Genomic DNA, 23,867 nt, shown 5'->3' on the forward strand with positions numbered 1-23,867 from the left:
GGAGACTAGTTAAGAAGCAATTGCAGAAGTTCAGTTGCCCGGTAGTGACCCACCCCACAGTGATGGGAATGGAGGTGTTGAAAAATGGTCAGATTCCAGTTGGTTGAGGAATGTGAGAAAAAGACTTCAAGGATTTTGGCCTGAGAAACTGGTAGAATAGACTTTCTTCTACAGAGATGGGAAGCCTGGGGGAGGATTGGGTTTGGTGAATATCCTACAACCCTTTCCCTTGCTTATTTTTCTCTGATCATGTTGTTTTCTCTACTCTTTCTAGAACATATTGGGCATGCTCCCACCTCTGAGGGTACACACCCCCAGTGTTAGTAGATTAACACAGTAGAGGTTTATTTCTTGCCCAAGTCAGGGGAAAGATGAGATTACATATAGACAGCAGCTCATCTTTAAGTGGCAATTTGGGTGCTTTGGATACTTGCATCTGGTGGCTTTACTCTCTTCTGTAAGTGAGAGGAGAAAGAACACACAACATTGCTTCTGTGGGAGATTTCTGCAGGCAAGGCCTGTACTTCTATCCCCATACCATTGGCCAGAACTCAGTAACATAGCTTCTCTTAACCAGTAGTGAGGCTGGCAAATGTTACCTAGCTCTGTGTGCAAAAGAAAAAGAGACAGGTTCTATGAATTTCTGCTGCATTTTATCCATCTAGTTAAATAATAAATATTCATTTATTACTTTTCCCTGGACATGGAACCCACTCACCAATGGAGACAGTCCAAAGTCCCATCACTGCGTTGAACTCAAAGAACAGTATCTCCTGGTAATACGCAGTTCTCCTTATCAGTATTGGGTGTGGCTTCTTACAGTCTTTTAACTTCTGTATTGAAAAAGACAAATTCCCTTCTCCTATCCCCAGTGTATAGTGGGGAAATACAGAGTAAGTCTAATAAAATGCCCACTAGGAAAAGGGAAGAGTGGGAGACATATGCCATTGATAGGTACATGGCAAGAATAACATCCTGCTGAAAGATGGGGTGTCTCCTATATTATTGTTTTCCTTGGTTCCACTCTTTGTATCTCTAGTGCATAGAATTGTGCTGATTGTGTGTGACTGCATTATGTCCTAGAGTTGAATGAGTTAATGTATGCAGTGTAACTGCACATAGTAAGACTACCTAATAGCTACTGCTGCTATCATCATCACCACCATCATCATCTTCATCATCATCGTAACAAACTTAAGTGCCAAGTTTCTCTGGGTTTGGCTGAAATTATATTGACTTGGTGTGTTAAGACTAGTCACTATCATGATCACAAGCTGTAGGTGATAGTTTTTTCTATCGTTTGACGTGTGTGTGTGTGTGTGTGTGTGCGCGCGCACACGCGTGTATGCATCTAGAAGAAATTGCTTAATACATTTTATTGTAAACAACAATTTGTAGGGTAAATATGGGAGAAAATTTAAGGAGTCTATGGCTTGAATATGTTGGAGAATCTGCATTAAAACTCTAGCAGATACTTTCTGTGCCTATAGCACAAAAACTCTATATTCCATCTTCCCAGAATAATAAAATTGTTAGAAAAAGCTCTGAGACTTATTCTTTTTATGACTTACAAACTTCAGGCTTCCATAGGAACATTGTAGTTTTGTAAAATTGGTGCTTTATCTTGGAAAAAAGGCCTTGTTTTGGAGCTGAGGAATAGTAAAGAAGATTGCTATGTACCTATTATTAAAGTCTTATGTCTTCATTATGTGAACATATAAATTAAACAGAAGAGACGGACTACATTTTAGAAATAGTTAAAACACTTTGCTGAGATTCCTTTGAGCTTTGGTGATTTCTTGTGAGCCAGTCCCATGTCAGTGTTGATGGATCTGACTCTGGATAGGAAGGCCAGGTACTCACAGTACAGAATAATACACGTGTTACCAAAGGTTTTATAATGGTATTCTGAGCTTCTGCTCTGAGCTTCATCTCAGATTTGAGGAATGTGCAGCCAGCTATGTGTTGCTTCTCCTGAGCCTGTTCTACAATTAATGAAGATCCTCAAGCTATAGTCTAACATCTGTGGATGGGAACAAAAAAATAATTGAGTATTTTTTCTTTGTGAAACACTGTGCTAGTCACTTTCACAAGCATTTTGTGGAATTTATTTCTTCCTCCAAAATGTCCTGGCTACTTTTTCTTAATCTCTTGGCTTTCCCTGGTTTCTCTATCTTCACTAGCATAGTGGATCATAATAGCATTGCCCTACCCTGCACCCAATTAGATAGCTGAGAGGTTTACTTTCAACTTGTTCCTGTCAGCTTGATTTCCTGGGGATTTATCCCTGTTTCTGTTGTCCCCAAAGGTGGGATTACATTGAAGTTGATGAAGTTTAAGTTTCAGGACTCCTCACTTTCATGGAGCACTTCTAAGCTCGTGGATTTTGAATATTGTGTAAGGTGGTCTTTGCGTGGTTCTAAGTTAACTGAAATTCACACAAGCCCTTGGTTTTTACAGCTATTATTATTCCACACTGTGAATAATTCTTTGGAATTTTCTAAGTTCTAAAAAAGTGGAAACCTAAAACAACATATTGTCTGAAAGATAAATGTGAGGTTTTAAAGTAGGAATGAAAAGGAAGGGACAAAATATGGCATGCTAGCTTGATTTATATTGTAACTAAATAAATGTTATTGCAGAATGACTATCAAGTTTTTTTAAGAAATGAGGCAGAAAATGAGGAAAACTTTACCTTCAAGTAGTTTACAGTTGACAGAAAGAGGACGCTAAGTACACACTCATAATTTTATGTGGTGATATTAGAATAGAGATATTTGAAAGCTGCCGAGCAGCAGGTGGTTGAGGAAGGCTTGAAGGATGACAAGAATAGAGATACTTTTTCTCCCAAACACAGGGAACAGTCTGAGCCAACACATTTGATTTGAGTTCAGAGTGCTTTAAGTACTTAGCATAGTGAAGGACAGGATGTAGGAGGGGCGATGGCAGGGTGTGAAACTCAGTAGTTCAGATGTGGGTGATATGATTTGCAAATAAAATTAAAATGCTATGTAAACCATTACCTTGGACAAGTTTAGGTGATACTAGGACTTAGAGGAGACATCTCTATATTTCCTATGCTGAGTTTGAGCTGATAGTAGAACAGACTACTTTATCCAAAAAGTGTGGGGACTGTTCAACATGAGGGAAACATCATAGTCTTGAACGTGAGACAAACGCCAGCTGGAGTCCTGGCTCTGTTGTTTACAGTTGAGATCCTTTGGAGAATTAATCTTACCGAACTTCTGTTTATGTATAAATTGAGACTTTGTGATGATACTTACTTTTCATGCTTGTTGTGAGCATGACTGAGCTCGTGTATATATACCAAGGATGTGATAAGTACTTAATAAATCTTAATAAATGGTATTATTATTATTTATTATTATCATCAGATGAAAGGAAAGAAGTTAAAAGATGAGAGAAGCATGTTAAACCATTATGGGAACTGAAGGTTCTTTGAAAGGTAAATTTCCATCAGCTGAAATAGCATCAGGAGATTGTACTAGCAAGCCAGCATGGAGACAAGACCACAGAAGGACATTGTGTGCCTCCCTGGACAATAACCACTTTGGTTGAAATTCTGTATTCTGTGTACTTTGACAAATCAGTGTAAACTTGGTTAAATCCTACAGGAGATTTCTTTTTCTCCGAACTAACCCTTATTACTTGGCACAACAGCTGAATGTGTAGGAGGAAAAGAAGAGAAGGGAAAATGCATTTTTTGTTGTTGTTTGAGGAGAACAAAAACAGCCCTAGGATAATGTTTAAATGCTTGTCCACCAACCAGAACCAGTCAGTGCAAACTTCCATAGGAAAAGACTGGCTGAAGCCTAGGCATAACTGCCATGGACACCTTAGTGCTTGCTTTCGATTGAGAAAACATCCGCTTTTCTTAAATTTATCAAAAATGAATGAATGGGATGGAATTGGTGGAGCAGACAAAAGAGTTCAACAGCAGATGCAATATTCACTCATTCAATTCTTATTTGGTGTATGATAGCGGAACATGAGGCAAAGTAGTTAAAGGTAGTCCCTGCTGTTGGTTTGTTGGGAGAAATACATTACAAACACATTGTCTCCTGTTACAAACAGGCTTGATGAAATAAGAGAAATGTCCAAGTGCTGGGGGATTTCAGACCAGGACTACCTGCGTCTCTGTTCCTGCTCTGTTCGCTGACACTGCTCTTGTCAGATAAGGAAGGGACCACACAGTCTCCTGTGGATTGCCAAATTTGGAAATGGAAATTCTTTTCCAGTTACTTAATTAGTTCAAGCAAAAGTGTCTCCTCCTCATCGACCAACATTTCCTCAGGGTACCTGTCCTGTGTAATGTGTAAGCAACTTCTCCTCTTCTGTTCTTAATTTTTTTTTCCTCCAAAGTTTAGACACTTCTGCCAGATAGAGATGCCTGAGTCACAGAGCTATTTTTCTACTTGCCTTGACTTTTATTTTCTTTTTGGTGATGTTAGCCAGTTTAATTACCTTTATTAGGGTTTCATTTACCAAGCTCTAATCTGAATTAAGATGAACCTCACTGGAATATCTAGTTGTGTGGTCTAAGATCAACGTAGAACTATAACTGGTTTCAAATACACATCATCTTGAAATGAAGTTGTCTGGGTCTTTAGGGTTGAAATCTATCCAGGCTTCTTAGCTGCGGGTGTATATTTACTATGTTGATTGCAGATACCTTCTTAAGCTAAAGGATGACTGATTTCTTAGGGGTAATCAAGACAAATATTACCCAGTCCTTTTTGTTGCATTTATTGTTTTGAATTTAATGTCATGTCCCAGCAATACATTGCAAGGTCAACTTTGACCCTATTTTTGTTGTCTTTTCCAAAAGCTTGCTTAAAATAGGCTAGCCTTCTACCATGTAATATTTGCACTATTATAAGAAATTAAATTGCTTTCTTACTATCCTGGTTCATTCTGTTAACATTCTGTCCATAATAAAATCATTGCTCTTAGCTTTTATTGTTTTCCAAACTTTATTTATAATAACAAATATTTTTATAGTGCTCAGTATGTGCCAGGCACTATTCTAAACACTTCCTACTCTTAACTCATTTAATCCTCACAACAACACTGTGGACACTATTAATTGTACCCATTTCATAGATGAGGAAATTGAGGCTTAGAGAAGTAAAGTATCTTATTTAAGGTTATGTGGTGAGTGGTGGAGCCAGTGCTTGAACCCATTCGTGTCGCTCCCTCTCTGGATTCTGTGCCTTTAACCATTTCACATATTGTGTCCTTAAATTAGCTTCCAGTTCCTTGTTCCGATTCTGGAATGCACGTAACCATGCAAGCAAACGTAAATTTTTGTTTTTAAACTTGTAATATTGTAGCTGACCTTGAGCAGTTTTTAGCCCAAGACCTAGATTTTTGGAATGGCAGATCATATGAAAAGAAAATAGAATAAAGGCCCTTTTATCTTCTGCAGGACTAGCCCAAGGCAAACTTGTGTAAGAGGTGAAGAATACCTTTGGCATCTTTCACCTTTCTTTCTCACTTTTTGGCACTCCTCTTCTTTACTTTCATGCTATTTTTTGCTTCACTTTCAGTACCTCTAGCCAGTCCAATTCCTAAGAGTGTCCCGAGCTCTCAGTGTAGCTCACTTCAAATACATGTTAAACAGAAAGCAGCCTACCCTCCTTCTGACCCTGTAATTCCTCTTCTCAGAATCCATCCTAAAACAGTATTCTGAAATGCGAAGATGTTTGCATAAAGATGTTAATCACAGCTTTCTTTTCAATAATAAAAAGTTGGAAACTGCCTAAATGTGCAACATTGGATGAATGGTTAAGTGAATTATGGTAAATGGATGCAACACAGTGTTATGTAACCATAAAAACTGTATTTATGAAGACTCTGAATGATAGGGGAAAAATACATAAGCTTAAATGTAAAGGAGCAAATTCAAGTTTAAAGCAGTGTGATATCAACCCTAGAAAAATGCATATAAAGAAGGAAAGAAACCCCCAAATATTAGATGTTTATAGATTGGGATGTTGGTATTATAAAGTGGTATTTATAGTTTCCAGTTTTCTGATGTATTGGTCTTACAATCCAGAAAATAGGTAAATGTTCAATTGAGAAAAAAACAAACCTCATTTACAATAAACCGCCTGATTTTTTTCCTTAAGCCTCCTAGATGTATTGTCATTTTCAAAAATGATATTTGCTAATCCTAATATATCTTTAATTAGTAGAATTTCAAGCAGCCCAAGAAAATGAACCCCCAAATTGAGGAAGTATAGAGGGAGGTAATTTGAAATAAAGCAATTGAAATTGAATTTGTAAAGATAGCCCACTAAGCTTTTCTTGCTCTACACAATTTTTGTCCTTAACTTTTTTGGCTTTGATCTTTCTGTTAATAAGTTCATGTTTTGTTTTGTTATCTATTTTTTGTTTTGTTTTTCACCATGGAAGCAAGGACTCTGGTGCTGGAGAAAGGAGAGAAGATGTAGGGCAAGGATACACTGTAAGCAATACCTATCTGCCTCAGTGGTGGAGAATATAAATGGACATCCAGTATATTTTAGTGTTTGCAGATTAGGGATTGCTTATACTCTTTTGCAAGGAGCATTTGCCAAACTTGTTTATTTTTCGCAGGAGACTCCAAGCCAGCAGTTACCTGAATTTCATGCCTCTCTCTGCATAATGCATGCACATTACACAGGTGGGCTTTTGGTAGGATTGCTTCTTGACACACTGAGCTTCTCCACTTCACTTCTGTTCATTTCTTTCTGGAGACAGGATGGATGGTTCTATTCTGTCACTGCCAATTTCTACAAGGACAAGCCATTTAGTTTCCTGAAAGACTGTCTATAGCCAGAGTGTAGAAAAAGAGCATGGTCACTTTGTTTAATAGAGATCCCCAGGGGATGAAATCCCATATCCTGAGCCTCAGCTGATTATAGGAAAAGGAGAAGGAATGTGCTGGATAGGGTCCGGGAGTGATTTCCTACCAATTCCTAATGTCCCCCTGGTCAGCCTCACATGTAAGTCATTTCATGGAAATGACTACAGAGGCTTCTGTGGAAAGGAAGAACTGCCCTGCTGTCAGTGGAATTATTATTATTTCTATATCAGGGGTACCACATATGCATAGGAATGTTTTTGCGGTACAAATATGCAAATGCAAAGTTGAATGTCTAAATCTTATGTCAGACACTGCTATATACACCCACACTCTTTACTTTTCTGTCTAGGATGGTGATGTGTGAAAGAGGTGAAATGTAAAAGCTAAATGATTAGCAAGTAAATTGGGAATCTCAAGTACATTTAAAATTAAAAGTTATCAGTAGCAAGAACTAAGACCCTCTGAGTACTGATGCTGCCATCACCTGTAAGTAAACTCTGAATTATGTTTTCCTTTATTAAGAATGAGCTGCTGTATAGAATAGATCTTATTACAACAAACCACAAGTGACCATCTAGATTTTTATGCTGAAATAAATGCTTCTATACTAAATGAACATTGTCTAATATTGTGGGTGTGTGTGTTTTGATTGTGCGGTGATAATTTGCAGATTGGGGATTTGACTTCTCCTAGCTTTCTTCTAGTTTAGTGGTTTTTCTTGTTCTCTCTCTCCCTTGTTCCCTGAGTGCTTAAATAACTTGACAGTATCTCTTGAAGCAATTTGAAAGTATGAACTTCAGGTCATTGGAATTTATCTGTTCCATTAGAAACTGGCATAATAATTCAGAAGTGGGATTCATGGAAGAATTAAGACCTCCCAATTACTAATAAAATTAATTTCTATTGAGGTGGAAACAAAGGGCCATTTTCTTTTAATTTCAATTCCTAAACTATATTCGCTGACTACTTACTATAGACAAGACATTTTAGAAACATTTACATTTTTTTGCAACCCTGAGGCAGTTGACTCTGTGTATGTTACTCTTGAAAAATCAAAATTCATAAAATTTTAAGTTAAGTAATTAGTCACAAGTGCTAGGTGGAGGTGGAGGAAGGAAGGAAGGTTTTATTGAAGAAATGACCACTGGGCTACTAAGTAAGAGATGGATATGAGTTACATGAGTAAAGAGGAGTAAGTAGCATTTGCAAAGAATCTGCAGGGGAAGACAAACATGATTGAGTGACAGGGTGTGTGGGACCACCATATATAAGCTGAGCCTAGGATGTGGTAAGGGCTAGACCAGGCAGTGCTTTTCTGACCTACTTAAGGAATTTTGTGTCATCCTAAAAGCAAGGGGAAGTCACTGGGAAGCTTTAGTCAAGGGTCTAAATATGAACAGATGTGCTTTCTCAGTACATCGTTATGTTTGTAGTGTGGAGAACCAGTTGGCACAGATAGACTGTCAGTTCAATGATCTGGGTGAAATAGGGGTAGTTTAGATGGACTGGTTCAGTAGAGGTGTAGCTGTGTAGACAGTTTGGGGATGAAGGGTAGAATGAATAGGATTTACGGATAAAAGGATATGAGAAAATAAGGAAGAGGAAGATGTTTAAGGTGACAGAGCTCTGCATGGTACAGTAAGATGGATGATCACTTAGACATAGGGAATGGCTTAGAGGACCTGACTTTTAAAATTGGATAATTTGTTTGTTTGTCATCAGTGCTGGATTAGTCAGGGATCATGTATTTGTCGCACCTGTGAAACTTAGAAATGTGCAAAGGCAGTTGGATATATGAATCTAGACTCAAGAAGAAAACTTAGGTCCACAAATGGGATGGACAAGATGAGATCACGTGGGGGTAAAGAACCACACCGGTTAATAGCTGCATTAAGAAGAGTGAACCCTCAAGGAGAAACAGAAGAGTCAGACAGGAAGAAAATGAGATTACTGTTTTGTGGAAGGCATGAAAATTGATGTTTCAGAATATAAGGCAAGGATAAACACCATCAAATGCTGCAAGAAACCAACTGGGATGAGGAAGACAATATTTTTATTGGTTTTTGGTAACGTGAACATTATGGGCGACCTTAGCAAGAACCAATTCAGGGTTTGATGGGGATGGAAACTAGATGGGAAAAGGCTCAGAAATAAGGGTGGGATGAGACTATGTAGAAGTGCAGACAACTTTTTTTTTTTTTTTACTATGAATGGAAGTTGAGAGAGAAGGTGTGGGGAGTTAGTGTAGGCAAGGAGGTCTGTCCTGAAGAAAAGATGAATGAAGTAAGGGAAGAATATTCTGGGCAGAGAGAACAAAGTAAAGGGGTATTGAGGCAGGAGCATGCTTGGAATTCCTGAAGAAGAGCCATAAGGACAGTCACTGGAACTGAGCAAGGTCACTGGAATTTACATTTTACTCTCCATGTGATGAGAACTCACTGGGAACTTTTGAATGAAGTGACACAACCTGTTTGACTTTTTCAATGGACTACCTTTTCAAATTGTTTTCCGGACAATAGACCTTGAAGAAGGCAGGAATGGAAGGGCTGGGATCTGGGACCAATTAGGAGACTGTTCAGTTGACATTAAGCTGATACTTAGTCACCATCTACTATGTGCCAGACGTCTGTAGTCTAGGCTAGAGAAATTGGTCACTTGGACTTGGACAAGAGTGAAGTCAGATTTGGGATAAAATTTGCTGGTGAATTGAATGTAGGTATGAGAAGAGATGAGACAAGGGCAATTTCAGGGTTTTGGGCTTGAGTAATAAGGTGGAGGGATTGGGGTTGTCAGTACTAGAGAGAGAGCAGATTTGAAGGGGGGTAGTAAGAGTTCACTTCTGGAGTTGTTAAGGGAATGATCGTTTTTATGTATAGGCTTCTTACGAGGATGAATGAAGTAATGACTATGAAGGACTTTGCAAAGAACAATAATCACTTACTGAATTGTTGCTGTTACAGTGAACAGTACTGAAAAACAGTATCCTGATTTGGTGAGCACATTAACTGTGCTTTATTCTTTGTTACTCACTTGCTCTGTCACTGGGAGTGGTTTATGTATTCAATCTCCATCTTTTCATTTCAGAGATTTTCCAAGCTGAGTATCAGTTGTAACACCCTAGGATTCTGTGAAATGACTGGTTAGTTCTATCTCAGTATGTTTTTTACTTTATTGATGTTGATATTTTCCTTTTATAGACAAGCCACTTCCAAAAACAGATTTAGTATATTTTTTGCAAGTATTGTGACTTATCTTATTTCAGGCTGTTGGGAGGTATTGAATAATGATATTGTAAAAAAAAAAATAGCAAAACTTCTCTTACCATAGAGTCACTCATTGTAAAACAAAACAAAACAAAACAAAAAAACCTTCCTAGAGGTGAGGAAATACATCTGTTATCACCCCTAATATGTATTCAGCTATTTTGAAATTAAATCTTTGGTCTCTGTTGTACGATTTTAGAAACTTAGATACAAACTTGGAGGACTGTGGAGAAGAGAGCCTAGGGAGTTTTGATATTTAATTACTTCTTTTAAAAAGTAAACTTTAGTCAATTAAGGAGCCATGATTTTTCTCCTATTATTAAATTAACTGAATCATGCAATAAAATATCAGTAGAGGCTACAGTCCTCATTTGGACAGACATTGCTGTTTTAATTATTTATAGTGCCAAATCTATCCAAATAGTTACTACCATAAATATAATAGAGGGAAAGAAAAACTCAAAAACTATTCTCTCTCTATTTTCCTTGTACATCAGGATTTTTTAAAAGTTTGTTCTTGTGACCTCCCTAAGGTTTCATCCTTAGGATATTGCAGCAATGTCAGTGCCCACTAGTTATTCTTAGGATTTAAATTACTAGTACATTGAGTGGCTCCGGGGACCAGGTATGAGCCATGTGGAGGGGTGGGAAATATTGTTCCAGTGAAAGATTAAACTGAAACACATCCCTCTGGATGTGTTTTATTTCTAATAACTTAAAGATATAAATTCCACATATAAGTGAAATCATATGGTATTTGTCTTTCTGACTGACTTATTTCACTTAGCATAATACTCTATAGTTCCATCCATGTCATTGCAAATGGCAAGATTTCATTCTTTTTTATGGCTGAGTAATAACCCATTGTGTGTGTATATATATGCCATATCTTTCTGTAAGGATGGAATATCTTTTGATTTGTGTTGTCTTCAATTTCTTTAATCAGTGTTTTATGGTTTTCAGAGTATATGTTTTTAGTTAAGTTTATTCCTAGGTATTATTATTTTTGGTGCAATTGTAAATGGGATTTTTCCCCCTTAATTTTTCTTTCTGTTGCTTCATTATTAGCATATAGAAATACAACAGATTTCTGTATATTGATTTTGTATCCTGTACCTTACTGAATTCATTTATCAGTTTAGTAGTTTTTTGGTGGTGTCTTTAGTGTTTTCTGTATATAGGATCATGTCATCTGCAAATAGTGAGTTTTACTTCTTTTTTTTCTTTAAATTTTTTTATTGTTATGTTAATCACCATACATTACATCATTAGTTTTTGATGTAGTGTTCCATGATTCATTGTTTGTGTATAACACCCAGGGCTCCACACAGAACGTGCCCTCTTTAATACCCATCACCAGGGTAACTCATCCACTCACCCACCCCCTTTAAAACCCTCAGTTTGTTTTTCAGAGTCCATCATCTCTCATGGCACATCTCGCCCTCCGATTTCCCCCCTTCATTCTTCCCCTCCTGCTATCTTCTTCTTCTTTTTCCTTAGCATATATTGCATTATTTGTTTCAGAGGTACAGATCTGTGATTCAACAGTCTTGCACAATTCACAGCACTCACCATAGCACGTACGCTCCCCAATGTCTGTCACCCAGCCACCCCATCCCTCCCACCCCACCCCCACTCCAGCAACCCTCAGTTTGTTTCCTGAGATTAAGAATTCCTCATATCAGTGAGGTCATATGATACATGTCTTTCTCTGATTGACTTATTTCACTCAGCATAACACCCTCCAGTTCCATCCATGTCATTGCAAATAGCAAGATCTCATTCCTTTTGATGGCTGCATAATATTCCATTGTGTGTGTGTGTGTGTGTGTGTGTATTTATATGTGTGTGTGTGTGTATATATATATATATATATATATACACCACATCTTCTTTATCCATTCATCTGTCGATGAACATCTTGGCTCTTTCCACAGTTTGGCTATTGTGGACATTGCTGCTATAAACATCAACTCTATGGTCAACTAATCTTTGACAAAGCAGGAAAGAATGTCCAATGGAAAAAAGACAGTCTCTTCAACAAATGGTGTTGGGAAAATTGGACAGCCACATGCAGAAGAATGAAAATGGACCATTTCCTTACACCACACACAAAAATAGACTCCAAATGGTTGAAAGACCTAAATGTGAGACAGGAGTCCATCAAAATCCTAAAGGAGAACACAGGCAGCAACCTCTTCGACCTCAGCTGCAGCAACTTCTTCCTAGAAACATCGCCAAAGGCCAGGGAAGCAAGGGCAAAAATGAACTATTGGGATTTCATCAAGATAAAAAGCTTTTGCACAGCAAAAGAAACAGTCCACGAAACCAAAAGACAACCTACAGAATGGGAGAAGAGATTTGCAAATGGCATATCAGATAAAGGGCTAGTATCCAAAATGATAAAGAACTTATCAAACTCAACACCCAAAGAACAAATAATTCGATCAAGAAATGGGCAGAAGACATGAACAGACATTTTTCCCAAAGAAGACATCCAAACGGCCAACAGACACATGAAAAAGTGCTCAACATCACTCAGCATCAGGGAAATCCAAATCAAAACCTTAATGAGATACCACCTCACACCAGTCAGAATGGCTAAAATTAACAAGTCAGGAAACGACAGATGTTGGCAGGGATGTGGAGAAAGGGGAACCCTCCTACACTGTTGGGAATGCAAGCTGGTGCAGCCACTCTGGAAAACAGTATGGAGGTTCCTCAAAAAGTTGAAAATAGAGCTACCATATGATCCAGCAATTGCACTACTGGGTATTTACCCCAAAGAGTTTTATGTCTTTCTTACCACTTTGGATGCCTTTTATTTCTTTTTTGTTGTCTGATTGCTGTGGCTGATACTTTCGGTACTATATTGAATGGAAGTGGTAAGAGTAGACATCCTTGTCTTGTTCCTGACGTTAGGGGGAAAGCTCTGTTTTTTCCCCATTGAGAATGATGTTGGCTGTGGGTTTTTCATATGTGGTTTTCCTTATGTTGAAATATATTCCCTCTAGATGTACTTTGCAGAGGGTTTTTATCATGAAGGGATGTTGTATTTTGTCAAATGCTTTTTTTTATCTATTGAAATAATCATATTGTTCTTATCCTTATTCTTAATGTGATGTATCACATTGATTTGCAAATATAGAACCACATTTTCATTGTAGGAATAAATCCCACTTGATCATGGTGAATGATTTTTTTTAAATGTGTTGTTGGATTTGGTTTGCTAAAATTTTGTTGAGAATTTTTGCTTCTATATTCATCAGAGAAATTAGTCTGTAGTTCTCTTTTATTGTGGTTTCTTTAGCTGGTTTTTGTATCAGGGTAATGCTGGCCTCATAGAATGAGTTTGGAAATTTTCTTGCCTCTTTTTTTTGGAATAGTTTGAGAAGAATTAGGTATTAACTCTTCTTTAAATGTGTGGTAGATAACTAATAATATTATATGTTAAAAAAAAGAAGATAGTAGGAAGGGAAAAATGAAGGGGGGGAAATTGGAGGTGGAGACGAACCATGAGAGACTATGGACTCTGAGAAACAAACTGAGGGTTCTAGAGGGGAGGGGGGTGGGGGGATGGGTTAGCCTGGTGATGGGTATTAAAGAGAGGGTACATACTGCATGGAGCACTGGGTGTTATACACAAACAATGAATCATGGAACACTACATCAAAAACTAATGATGTAATGTATGGTGATTAACATAACATAATAAAAAAATGTGTGGTGGAATTTGCCTGTGAAGCCATCTAGTCCTGGACTTTTGTTGGGAGTTTTTTGATTACTGATTCAATTTTATTACTGGTGATCAGTCCATTTTTTTTTTCTATTTCTTCCTGGTTTAGTTTTGGAAAGTTCTACATTTCCAGGAATTTATCCATTTCTTCCAGGTTGTCCAATTTGTTGGCATATAATTTTTCATAATATTCTCTTACAATCCTTTTCATTTCCGTTGGGCTGGTGGTTATTTCTCCTCTTTCATTTCTGATTTTGTTTGAGTCCCCTCTCTCTCTCTCTCTCTCTTTTTTTTTTTTGGATGACTCTGCCTAAAGGTTTATCATTTGTTGATGTTTTCAAAGAATCAGCTCCTGGTTTTATTGATCTATTCTATTGTATTTTTAGTTTCTGTTTCATTTATTTCTACTCTAACGTTTTTTCAAGTTTTAATTTAAATTCCAGGTAGTTAACCTACAGTGTAATAATAGTTTAGAGTACACAATATAGTGATTCAACACTTCCATACAACACCTGGTGCTCATCATGACAAGTGCACTCCTTAGTCCCCATCACCTATTTAACCCATCCTCCCACCACTGCCCCTCTGGTAACCACCAGTCTGTTCTCTATAGTTAAGAGTTTCTTGGTTTGCCTCTCTCTGTTTTTCCTCTTTGCTCATTTGTTTTGTTTCTTAAAATTGACATATGAGTGAAATCAGACGGTATTTGTCTTTCTCTGACTGGCTTATTTCACTTAACATAATACTCTCTAGCTCCATCCATGTCATTGAAAAATGGCAAGATTTCATTCTTTTTGATGGCTGAGTAATATTCCATTTATACATACATACATACATACACACACACATACATATCACATATCCTTATCCATTCATCAGTTGATGGACACTTGGGTTGTTTCCATAATTTGGCTATTGTCAATAATGCTGCTATAAACATTGGGGTTCATGTATCCCTTTGAATTAGTATTTTTGCATTCTTTGGGTAAATACCCAGTAATGTGATTGTTGGGTCGAAGGGTAGTTCTGTTTTTAACTTTTTGAGGAACCTCTACTCTTTTCCATAATGACTGCACCAGTTTGCATTCCACCACTGATCATCACGGGAAAATGAATCAAAACTACAATGATATATCACTTCACACCTGTCAGAATGGCTAAAATCAGCACAGAAAACAACAGGTGTTGGTGAGGATGTGGAGAAAGGGGAACCAACTTGCACTGTTGGTGGGAATGCAAACTGGTATAGCCACTCTGGAAAACAGTACGGAGATTCATCTAATCTTTTTAATTTCCCTCTTTCTACTGGTTTTGGATTTTGTTTTTGTTCTTTTTCTATCTCATTTAGGTATACGGTTAGGTTGTTTCATTTTGTTTTGAGATTTTCTTGCTTCTTGAGGTCGGCCTGTATTGCTTTAAACTTTCCTCTTAAGGACAGCTTTTGCTGCATTCCAGAGATTTTGGACCATTGTGTTTTCATCTTCATTTGTCTCCAGGTATTTTTTTAATTTCCTCTTTGATTTATTGGTTGACCCATCATTGTTTAGTAGCATGTTATTTAACCTCCATGTATTTGTGGTCTTTCCAGATTTTTTTTCTTATGGTTGATTTCTAGGTTTATAGCATTATGATCAGAAAAGATGCATGCTAAGACTTCAGTCTTTTTAAATTTGTTCAGACTTGTTTTGTGGCCTAATATGTGATCTATTCTGGAGAGTGTTCCATGTGTACTTGAAAAGAATATGTATTCTGCAATTTTTGGATGGAATGTTCTGAATATTTTTGTTAGATCTATCTGGTCCAATGTGTCATTCAAAGCCACTGTATCCTTGCTGGTTTTCTGTTTTCATGACCTATCCATTGATGTAAATGGGGTGCTTTATCCCCTACTATTATTATATTACTATTGATTACTTCCTTTATTCTTCTTAATAGTTGTTTTGTGTATTTGGGTGCTCTTGGGTGCATCAGTATTTACAATTGTTATATTTTCTTGTTGGATTGTTCTCTTCATGTTTATATAATATCCCTCTTTATATCTTGTTACAGTCTTTGTTCTAAAGTTTATTTTGTCTGATATAAGTATTGTTACCCCAGTTTTCTTTTCACTTTCATTTGCATGATAAATGCTTTTCCATCCCTTCACTTTCAATCTGTATGTGTCTTTAGGTCTGAAATGAGTGTCTTGTAGGCAGCATATAGATGGATCTTGCTTTTTTATCCCTTCTATCACCCTGTGTCTAACTGGAGCATTTAATTCATTTAAATTCAAAGTAACTATTAATACATCTGTACTTATTGCCATTTTGTTACTTGTTTTGTGGTGGTTTTGTAGTTCTTTCCTCCCTCGCTCTCTTCTCATGATTTGCTGGCTTTCTTTAGTGATGTGCTTGTATTCTTTTCTCTGTTTTTTGCATATTTACTACTGGTTTTTGATTTGTGTTTACCATTATTAGGTTTGTAGTTAACATTTTATGCATATAGCAGTCTATGTTAGGTTGCTAGTTGCTTATGTTTGTACCCATTCTTTACTTCTCTCACCCCACATTTTAGGTATATGGTATCATATTTTATATCCTTTTATTTTGTGAATCTTTTAGCTTATTTTTTTATATATACTTAATTTAACTGCTTTTGTGCTTCCTACTTTTCTTCTTCTTTTTTTTTTTAAATACTCTTAAGGCATTTATTTATTAAAACGTTCTCTGCCAAGATTTCACATTAGCTTAAAATTCAAATCAGTCTTTACATTTCTCTACTGAGGTTTCCACCTCAGTGTATCACAAAATAACACCTTCTCCAGCACTCAGTGTTACCAGCGTCCACACGGTGAGCCCCATGGTCAGCCTCTTTGTTCCCTAGGTGACCCAACTAGATGTTAATACTGCTCTGCTATAGGGTAAAAGCTCCTAACTCAAACTCATTGGAAAAGGGGTGAAACTTCTGCAAAGTGCACTTTAAGAAGAGGTACTGTTTTGCTCATGAAAAGAAACCAGTGAGTCCTCTAAGAATAATAAAGGGGGGTATTTTACAGTTAAGCACATGATTTGGAGTGAAGAATTCGGATGTTGCTCTGCTGGTCCAGGCCGTTAATACTCTTCTTGTTCCTCTTGTGGGCCCCCTTCATCAGGTATCACAAAGCCTTCATCTGTAGCATACAGAATGTCCACGATCCTCTGCAATACTGGATTGTTTTCCCCCTCATTCTCCTGGCAAATTCAATGTTCCTTAGCTTTCCAAAGTAGAAATCTCTTTCTTTCTCCAAGTCTTCAACGGTAAGTTTCAATACGTTGACCTGCTGCATCAATTCAGCTGCTTCATCTTCCCCGTTGCCCACACCAGGATTCTTTCGCACCACACCCGGGCCAGCCTTAGGGGTTGCAGTAGTTCTGTGTGTTGCAATGGGCCTCTGTGGAGCTGCACTGCTAGAGCTGAGAGGTTTCTTCAGTTTGTTCAGAGCTGGAGCAACAAGGGAGGGAGCCACTGCAGTTTCTTGACCTTGTCTGGCAGCTACGGGGCCATAGTCTTTTCCATCATAGTTTGCATCAAAGAACTTCTTGAACCACTGAACAAATTCAAAATTGTCCTGAAACTTTCCTTTTACTAATTTGTCCACAGGAATTATTTTGTCAACACCCATTCTCTTAAAACCTGCTTGTAGTATTTTGAAGTTCTGGATGTATTCATGTTCTACCTTAGCCTGGAATTTCACTTTCTTCAAGGCAATGGAGCCAGGGAACAACATGTCCATAAACTGACAGTAGGCAGCCCCTGAGCACAACTGTTCAATCTTCGTCAGATTCAGCTGCAGAGACTCATTGATCCAGGCCAGCATGTCATGTCGACTTAGGTTATCACTGGTGACTGATGTTGAATATACGTTCACTGCCATCTTTTTCTGCCCGTGCTGTGGTAAGAGCTTTCCGCAGTCTTATCGTTGTCCCCGCTTTACAGACGAGGAAACTGAGGCCGAGAAGTTCAGGCACCCGGTACCTCTCACCACCGCTGTCTGGGTCCCACACCTAGGCCGCCCCTACTTTTCTTCTCATAATTTTCCCTTTCCACTCAGAGTCCCCTTTAATATTTCTTGTAAGTCTGGTTTGGTGGTGATGAACTCCATCAACTTTTGTTTGTTTGGGAATCTCTTTATCTCTCCTTCTATTCTCAATGATATCCTTGCTGGGTAGAATATTCTTGGTTGCAGGACTTTTATCATTTCAGCACTTTGAATATATCATGCCACTCTCTTCTGGCCTGCAAAGTTTCTGCTGAAACATCAGTTGATAGTTTTACCGGGTTTCCCTTGTATGCAACTGTTTTCTTTTGTTGCTTTTAAAATTCTCTCTTTATCACTACTTTCTGCCATTGCAGTTACTCTGTGTCTTGGTGTGGACCTCCTTGAGTTGATTTTGTTGGGGGCTCTCTGTGCCTCCTGGATCTTGGATGTCTGTTTCCTTCCCCAGATTTAGTAAGTTTTCAGCTATTATTTCTTCAAATACATTCTGCCTCCTTTTCTCTCTCTTCTCCTTGTGGGATCCCTATAATGCAAATGTTATTACACTTCATGTTGTCACCGAGTTCCCAAAGTCTGTTGTCATTTATTATTGTTTTTCTGTTTCTGGTTCAACTTTTTGCTTTTCATTACTCCATTCTCTAGGTTGCTGATCCATTCTTCTGCTTCTTCTAGTATACTATTTATTCCATCTAGTGTGTTTTTAATATCAGTTATTGAGTTCTTCATCTGTGATTGGTTCTTTGTTTTCTATCTCTTTTTAAGCATCTCACTGAGGTCCTCTACTCTCTTCTCAAGTCTAGTGAGTACCTTTATGACCACTACTTTATTGTATTTATTTATTTTTTAAAAGACTTAATTATTTTTTCTTGAGAGAGTGGTGGGAGGGACAGAGGGAAATAGAGAATCCTTGAGCAGACTCCCTGCTGAGCAGGGAGCCCAATGTGGGGCTTGACGACCCTGGGATCATGGCCTGAGCCAAAATCAAGAGTCAGCTGCTTAACCAACTGAGTCACCCAGGTGCCCCTTTTTGTGACCATTACTTTAAATTCTCTATCAGGCATGTTACTTATCATGGTTTTGTTTAGCTCTCTTATGGTGATTTTGTCCTGTTCCTTTATTTGGGCCATACTCCTCTTTCTCCTCGTATTGGCTAACTGTCTGTGTCTCTTCCTGTGTGTTAGGAAAGTCAGCTACATCTCCTGCTCTTGAAAATAGTGGCCTTGAAGAAGAGGTCCTGTGGTGCCCTGCAGTTCAATGTCTCCTATTCACCATAATCTGGCGCTTTAGGGGTGTCTTCTATGTGTGTTGCTCACACTCTACTCTTGTGGCTGAGCTGCTTTTACTTTTAGTCCAGTTGTCTTCAGTCTTTGCCTATTGTGGGCAGAATTTGTTCCTTGTGATGTCATTTGGCCAGTCTGGTGCCACTTGGGCTTGAGTGGAGTCAGACCAGGCATTTATTTGCCAGAGATGCAGTAGCACTCAACTGCAGGTACTTTCCCTGTGTTGTCCCCCAAGAAGCTTTCACTGGTGGGCAGGGCCTGTATTCAGACCAGATGTCTCCCCACCAGACCATTGCTGGGGCCACAGTGGGAATGTTGTGTGTGGTTCTCTTCCCCTCTCCCTGGTGCAGAGTCACTTTGGAGTGGTGCTGGCTCCTGTTGGGGCTGCTTACACACTGTCAGGCTTGTGGCACCACTTTAGATGGGCTCCAGCCAAGGGTATATTGAAGGGGGAAGGTCTGCAGAACACAGGGGTGGGACATGTAGCAAGGTTTGAACAAGTCTGTTGTGGGAGAGACCTGGAGTGGAGGCCTGGTTTGATGGGGTATGTGGCCTGAGAATGAGGGGGCAGGTCATGCTTTTAGCAACTTATTTTGTACAGTGTTGGCACTGTCCTCCTCCCAGTCTCAATACAGGTGTGCTGTTTAGGCAAGGGGGCAGGGTAGGAAATGGTGCCTACTAGATCCTTTGTTTTTGCAGGAGTCTCCCAATGATCCCTGCCCCTCCAGCACAAACTCTGAGATTAGTAAAGAAATCTCTCTTTATTTAATTTTTTATTTTTTAAAGATTTTATTTATTTACTTGGCAGAGAGAGACACAGCGAGAGAGGGAACACAAGCAGGGGGAGTGGGAGAGGGAGAAGTAGGCTTCCCGCTGAGCAGGGAGCCCGATGCAGGGCTCGATCCCAGGACCCTGGGATCATGACCTGAGCCGAAGGCAGACACCTAACGACTGAGCCACCAAGTAAGGAAGTCTCTCTACCATATACCCCAGGTGTTTTTCACATTGCTACTCCTATGCTGTATCTCTGTGGGGCTGTTTGTTGTGCTGTCTCTTTAAGGGTGGGAACTCAGTTTCCTCTTGCCTTTCTCGCTCTCCTGGAGCTGAGCCCACTGATTTTTAAAATTCCAGGTGTTAAGCCCTGCTGATTGTAAGAACTTGCCAAATTATGCCTCTCTGGTTTTTAAAGTCAAATATTATGGGGATTTGTCTTCCCCATGTGAGTTCTCTCTGTCTGGGGTTTCTGGTGTGAGGATCTGCTCCTCTCCCCTCTCCATGCCTATGGCATCCTTGTCTCCTGCAGACAATCCCAAGGGTCCCTTTAGCTCCCAACTCTGTCTCTGTCTACATTTAGCTGTGGAGAGTCTGTTCTGGACCTGTTGGGTTGTTTTCTGGGTTATTTACACTGGTGTGGGTGTTTTGTAGTTGTGTCTGTGGGATGAGGTGAGCTTAGCATCCTCCCATTTTGCCATCTACCCTAGAAGTGTCTTGACATACCTTTTACCTAATGCTGGAAGGTGCTGAGGATGAAATAATTGTATTTCTGTAGGATGCTGTTGTTGCATGAATATGATTTTACTTCTAATCCCCGGAAAGAAAATCCTTCTGTTCTGGTCCGTCCTTTCCAACTGACTGAATCCTCTCCGTACGTCGGATCTCAGTGGCCTCTGTAACAAGTACTAAAATTATAGGGACAAGTGTAGCTGCTCTTACCTGTCCAAATGGGAAAAGGAAGGCACAGTGTGGTTCCCAAAGTAGCCCTTTTAATGCAAAGTTTCCTAATAATGGTCCTAACCATCTTTACTAAATACCTGCTATTGTCAAGACATTGGGCTGGCTGATTTAGTTTCCCCTTATCCACATACACAGATAGTTAGGCAGAAGGTGAAACTCCTTACTAGAGCATCAGCCCTCACTTTGAACTCAGCAGGCGCTGCCAGTTTTGTAGTTCCTGCCATAACATTCTGCCTTGTTTTCCTCCCCATCTATAACTACTTTCCCAGTTCCTGCCCTGGACAGGCCGGGACTGCTCTGGACATTCTGCCAGCTAATGGCTGGTTATTAGCTCACTTCCTCCAGAGGCTCAGCAGGGAAGACTGACCTCTGTCGCCTTATCTGAACCATAGATTTTCTTTCTTGTATTGAGCTGCGGCCCCAAATTTTATAAAGGTATCTATACCTGTGATCCCATTCTTGACATCCCAACATATCACTTCCTGCTAATCACTGACCTCACAATACCTTCTAAGAAGGTATTTTATAATGAGAAACTTGACAGTGCAGAGAAAGTAGCTTACTTGCTGAAGGTCATATAACATGTTTGAGCATGAATTCAGATCCACATTCTGTTTCCTGTTCTTTGCTGGGTCTATCCCATTGTACTTTACTCATTCTTAATTTCAGCTGCTCTTACTTATATAAATGACTAGCAAGTGTTCATATTTCATTCACATGTTATACTCTTAGAGCAAGTGAGTAGCATGTTTCTTGAACCTCACTATTTTTAGAAAGTGCTTTATTTAAGCTTACCCTGAGCGTAATGAATCCTTGCTCAGCTTCCTAAGGTTTTTTATGTGCAGTTAGCCAGTATACTGACTGTACATTTGAAAAGTTGGCCAAATACCGCATCTGGGGCATGGGGTTCCACTGCACTGCAGCAGGGAGAATGCGCTTTTCTCTCAGGGCTGTCTGCTATTCTGAGAGAGGAAATTCCTGCCTTGAGTCCTAACCTACCAGACCAACTCTGGTCTTGCGGTATGAGGAGAGATGACAACAATTAATTCCTTAATTCCTGAAGTGTTTGTTCCAAAGAATAATCTCACTTTTGTTTTTGATACTGGGAAAGTATTTTCCCATAGGATTAAGGCTATACATGGTGGTTAGGAAGACCCAGAGGAGAGGAAAGACCAGTTAGGACAAAGCCAGATCAAGGAGAAGGCTTAAATTATTTATATCACCACTTTATTTGTAAATAGCCCTTGTTTGGATAGCTAGGAATCTAAATCCATGCAGACCATTATTTATATAGCACAATATGTAAAATCTTTGCAGCATGAGATCTTCATGTCTCCACTTCCCCCAGCCCCTTTACGATACTGAAACTAGGCAATGGAAACCTCAGTTCATGTCTCACATTTCCTATGAAGAATGGCAGTCTTTTATATCATTTATTCTTTACAAACACACTATTGATTGTGCTGGAAAAATAGAAGTATCTCCAAAGGCACACATATAACATCCTAACATTTGTTTATACATCTTTGTGAAATTGATTGACATTCTTCCCATAATTATTCCCAGGTGATGGATGGAAAGCAGGTCTGTTAAGGGTAAAGGCAGAGAAGGTAGATGTGTGCTGAAAGAGGAGGAGGAAGCCATTGAAACAATCTTTTGGGCTCACCTGTTTTTCCCAAGCTGACCCTGTTGACCGAGGAGTGCCAGGAGCGTTCATGATGGATGCTGTTAAGAAAACTGAGATGAAAGAATACCAGTGTCCATTTTTCTTACAGCATCTCTACATCTGGGCCTCTATGGGTTAACTTTATGGTCTGTTTTATTTTCCCTTTGCATCTATTAGAAACAAACAGAGGATTAATCAAAAATGTTACTGCTTCAAAACGCAACAAAACGTGTTTCTTGTTTGGCTTTGCCCGTATACTTAAGTTTCTGAAGGAAGAATTCTCATGCTTAAGAGATCTGATGATCCCACTGAGCCTGGCTGGTTTCTTTGGTGTTGCTTGTAAATTTATTTCTATTTCAGTATCTTTGTAGACATCTTTAAGCAAACAATGAGGTTGTGGTAGGGCCAGGGTCTCAGTAACACATTTGCTGAACCATTGAAGGCAAGGGTCAGGCACAGTCTAAGGTGCCATCACCATTAAATATCTCTGTTCTCTTGCATTTTCAAAGTTATACAACATCGTTTGGGAGTAAAGCTATGTCTCTGGAACATACATACTTTGAGATGCTATTTAGATTTGGTAATGTATTCAGAGTGTCTCAATATTGGAAATTTGCTCTCACTTTTCTCACACGCTTTCTATTTTATTATTTCTTACCAAAAGGTAGGTAAAAATAAGGAGAGTTTTTTTTTTTTTTTTTTTTTTTTTTTTTTTTTTTTAATGCTGTTTAGGCTCCTCTTTGCCTGCACTGTTTTAAGCCTAGTGTAAAGAAAAGTTGAAACTTACTTCCACTATGCTGCTTGGAGTTACTCTTGGTTTTCACAAATCCTAGTCCTCATTCTTGTTTCAGATAATTTAAAAGTTGTCACATTGTCTGAGAAATAACTCCACTAAATCAGGAAATTTCTTTTATATGCCACTATGTTATATTCCAAAGTAAAATGATCATTTGTACTGAGGGTGATTTTGAAAAAGTGAATAAGTAATACACAGTTTCCCTGGCGTTCTTATGAACAGCTTAGAAAGATGCACAGCGAGACTTCAAGAAATCAAATTTGGAGTTCTGCATGAAGATAGGATTTGAAGAAATCTTATTTTAACTCCCCCTTTCTTCTGTTTGTGCCTTGTAGGAGGACCCTGTAATGGGGGAATGAGGGAGAAAACAGGGGGAGAGAAGAGATTGTGCCATATGTTACCAACACAGGATATTTTAATGCTCTTTTATTGAGGTATAATTTTTATACAATAAAATTTAAAGTTAAAATATTTAGTTCAGTAAGTTTTGACAGATGTACACACTT

The 23,867-nt window shown here is 38.7% G+C and overlaps 1 protein-coding gene and 1 pseudogene across 2 annotated transcripts in view; one reads left to right on the top strand and one right to left on the bottom strand.

Moving 5' to 3' along the window:
- The window catches only part of NRG1 (neuregulin 1), a 1,087,163-nt gene that overhangs the window by 122,596 nt on the left and 940,700 nt on the right, over window positions 1-23,867 (top strand). The gene's annotated exons all lie outside the window — the stretch shown is intronic.
- On the bottom strand, window positions 16,548-17,848 carry LOC114196787 (microtubule-associated protein RP/EB family member 1 pseudogene; annotated as a pseudogene).

The sequence above is a fragment of the Eumetopias jubatus genome, unplaced genomic scaffold, assembly GCF_037043125.1.
Source record: "Eumetopias jubatus isolate StellerSeaLion01/CBP00866 unplaced genomic scaffold, mEumJub1_p1.0 scaffold_2, whole genome shotgun sequence".
In the NCBI taxonomy this organism is placed as follows: domain Eukaryota; kingdom Metazoa; phylum Chordata; class Mammalia; order Carnivora; family Otariidae; genus Eumetopias; species Eumetopias jubatus.